This window comes from Amblyomma maculatum, chromosome 6, assembly GCF_055883805.1.
Source record: "Amblyomma maculatum isolate TAMU_Amacu chromosome 6, ASM5588380v1, whole genome shotgun sequence".
Taxonomy (NCBI): domain Eukaryota; kingdom Metazoa; phylum Arthropoda; class Arachnida; order Ixodida; family Ixodidae; genus Amblyomma; species Amblyomma maculatum.
In genome coordinates, this window is record NC_139349.1 from 174,989,352 (window position 1) to 174,993,239 (window position 3,888).

Genomic DNA, 3,888 nt, shown 5'->3' on the forward strand with positions numbered 1-3,888 from the left:
TCAGCAAGACAGGTCACGTGCTGGCTTCACCGCGTGGTCATTTCTGCACAGATATATTCAACGCATTACTTGGAAGCGGCATTGGCAGTGGTGACAGCGGTATCTGCTGTACCTAACCGCATCTTCTACACATTTCAGGTTACAACTTTTTTATTTTCGCCTGTACACTTTTGTGGATGTTTGGTTTTCGCTGTCACTGCTGCCAGAAAGAAAGACTGCGTAGTTGGTTGTTCTGAGCATGCTGCGTTGATTTCATCATGAGAAAAGAGTTGGTAAAGCTTTTTCAGGATCTCAAGGAAGAGCTTAAGACCGAATTCAAAGCATTTAAAGACGCGATTGACAGGAACATGCGTACAGAAGAACGCAGTGTTCGTACCGAATTGGAAGAGATTAAGAAAAGCATGGAATTTACCAGCAAAAGCTTTGATAAGGCAAATCGTCAGGCAGCAACTACTGCCGCTGAAAATACCGCTCTGAAGAAATAAAATGAGGCGTTTCGGCAGAGAGTGAGCACTCTTGAACAAGGCCTACAGGAATGTCAAACCAACCTTGTAAAAGCGGAACAGTACTCGCGAAACAAGAATCTGGAAATCAAAGGTGTTCTGCAAGAACCAAAGAGAGCCTTCCCGTCATTCTGAAAATGATAGGCGAGGCGATAGATGAGCCGATAGCAAGTACTGACATTGATATGTGTCACAGAGTACTCACTAAAGACAAGAAACAGACGAATCTAATCGTACAGTTTCTTAGACGAGAAAAGCGTGATCCGGTGTTGGAAAAATTGCGAAAGAAAAGGTTGACCAATGCAGTACTGGGTTTGGCTTCATCATCCGAGGATGAGCAACAAGACGCGTTACATGGGTCACCAATCTACGTAAATGAGCACCTTTGTCGATTTATGAAAAAACTGCTTGGAGCGACCATTGCACGAAAGCGAGAGTGTGAGTGGAAATATGTATGGATAAAGAATGGATCTATTTTCGCGCGACGCACTGACACGTCTTCCACTGTGCTAATTCAGCGTGAGAGTGACATTGATAAAATTATCCCTGACATCTGAATGAGGCCTTTCACTTCGGCCATAAATACGTCAGAGTGTTGGTGAATCATGGCTAACGACAGTATTGCCCCAGAAGAACTTGTAAATATCGTAAAACACATGAAGGCAAGTAAATGGCTTAAATGTTTCCATCTAAACGCGAGGTCTCTGTGACCAAAGAGGGAAGAGGTAATGCTACTTTTGGATTCTTGTGGCGTAAATTTTGAAATAATTATGTTCACCGAGACATGGTACACAGACGACTCGGAGCATTTCGTGCTTCCAGGATACACTCATTTCTACTTGAATCGGATGGATGGTGGAGGTAGTGGTGTGTCATTGAAGATAAATTTGTCGGAATTCCAGCTATCAAATTAATTTACTAAGACTACTTGTGACTATGAAATCTTGTGCATTAGAAACGGAAACAATATGTTCGGCGTTGTGTATCGGCCTCCGAATGGTAGCGTTTTAGTGTTTCTTGATTTTCTTGGAAATTTGCTTTCGCATGCAAACGATAATCAGTATGCATTGACACTTGATGGCGATTTCAATATTGATGTTCTGAACCATTACAGCCCGACTATCGAGTTCCTATTTTACAATGTTCTGGTTTTCGTAATGAAATAACGTCCCCAACAAGAATTACGAATTCATTTACATCGTTGATAGACATGTTTGTCAAACATTCTCAGGTCAACCAAGTAATTTCAAAGTCCTAGGCTGTGACCTGAGTGATCATATGCCCCTTGTTTTGATGGTGGACAGAATGCAACCAACAGAGAAACGAGAAACTGCAGAAATAAATTATCTTGATATATCTTCACTTTGATTGCAAGATTTAAGAGAGAGAATAATGCGCGTTGATTGGAGCGAAGTATTGATTACAGATGCTAATGCTTCCTACGATAAATTTCTAGGGCTTTTCAAGCAGTGCTATTATTCTTCCTTTCCAGTGAAAACATTTCGTAAGAGCAAAAATATCCAGGAAACCATGGGTTTCTCGTAACCTACATAAAATGATTAAACTTAAAGATAAAATGTTTCAGGGTTTCCTTAAGTCTCGGTATCACAGTAAGTGGATAGAATTCAAGTCATTTAGAAATAAGTTAAACAAGGCAATCAGAATTTGAAAGAAAGAATACGACAGACGTATTTTTGATAATGACTGCCTACATAAAAGCGAGGTTATATGGAAGAAAATAAACTCAGTATTAAACCGGAAGCCTATATCAAACTTCATCGATACCCTTGTCGTTAATAATACTACATTAAAGGGTGAAGAACTTGCGAACTGCTTTAATGACTTCTTTGCACACATAGGTAACTCAATGAACATCTCTACAGCTGCTACGTGTATCCCGAAATCTCCGCATTCTCTCTCTCTTTTTTTTTTTTTTTCAGCCTACTTCTACTGCAGAAGTACTAGGAATGCTTCAAGATCTCAAAAACACATATAGTCGTATGCTGATGACCTCCAAATTAAGCCCGTTAAGTACGTGCGAGATGTGATCGCGCCTGTAATTTCGCATATTTTTAACATAGCGATTTCTACTGGCATTTTTCCAAACAACATGAAGGTAACAAAGGTTACGGCAATCCATAAAGGTGGGGATAAGAACGTTTTTTTTAACTATCGTCCTGTCTCAATTTTACCTATTTTCCCGAAAACATTTGAAAAGGTGATTAAAGCACGAATAGACAGTTTCTGTAGCAAACATGATCTCATAACAGGCCATCAATTCGGTTTTAGGAAACACCGCTCCACACAAAATGCACTCTTGGCCCAGAAAGAAGTTATATTAGAAAACATGGAAAATAAATTAATGACACTAGGGTTATTTTTGAACTTCAGCAAAGCCTTTGACCGGGTAAATCATGGTATATTGCTAGATAAACTGGAACGCCATGGATTCAGAGGTGTAGCACAGGAATTCGCTCATATCTCACGGGTCGACCACAATATACTGCAATAAGCAAACACAAATCGCGCTTGGGAAATATGGTGTCAGGTGTGCCGCAGAGAAGTATCTTGGGACCTATTCATTTCCTATTTTACATAAACGACAGAGTGGAAAGAAATAAAAATTGCAAATTCGTTATCTATGCCGATGATTGCTCCGTCTTTATTTCAGGAAAGGATCTTTCGTACACTACTACTGAGGCAGATGCGTTTTGCTGCAGCTTAGATGGAATTGGAATTGGTTTATTGATTCCTCGTACAAGCGAGAGGAGGCAGGGACTAAAGGCTATGTGAAAGCCTGACAGAGGTCCCTGCCCCCCACACAGATTCTGGCATTAAAAATGAAAAATATGTATCAGATGGGGCAAACCAAATTGCCTCCTACTGAACGAATCAAAAACAAAGTGCGTGTTGTTTCGTACGCTGGGACCGTTAGCTGAGGTTCCTGAATCCATTACCCTTGACCCTTACAAGGTTTCGATCGAAAAATCTGTGAAAACTCTTGGCATTATATTAAATGAACACATGTCATGGAACCAGCACGTTCAGTCCTTATTGGGTAAATTAAGTAAAACTGTGGGCATAATAAATCGGCAGCGTCATACTCTCCCGTCAACGATTAAGAGATTGCTGTATGATGCGCTTTTCAGCTCTTATTTATATTATTGTGTTCTGGTATGGGGTAATACCACAGATGAAAACTTGCACAAACTCACATTAGTGGAAAAAAATGCGGTCCGAGTGTTATCAAATACCGCTTATTTAGAACACAGAGCACCTCTTTTTGAAAAATACCGAATCATTAGAGTTCAGGACTTGTACACTCAAGCGCTCTTGTCTTCTTATAAGCAGATTAGATGTATTTCTCGACATTGCACATCTTGAA

At 40.1% G+C, this 3,888-nt stretch overlaps 1 pseudogene; it reads left to right on the top strand.

Moving 5' to 3' along the window:
* The first annotated feature begins 257 nt into the window (after nucleotides 1-257).
* LOC146187446 (uncharacterized) lies at nucleotides 258-1,060 on the top strand (annotated as a pseudogene).
* The last annotated feature ends 2,828 nt before the right edge of the window (nucleotides 1,061-3,888 follow it).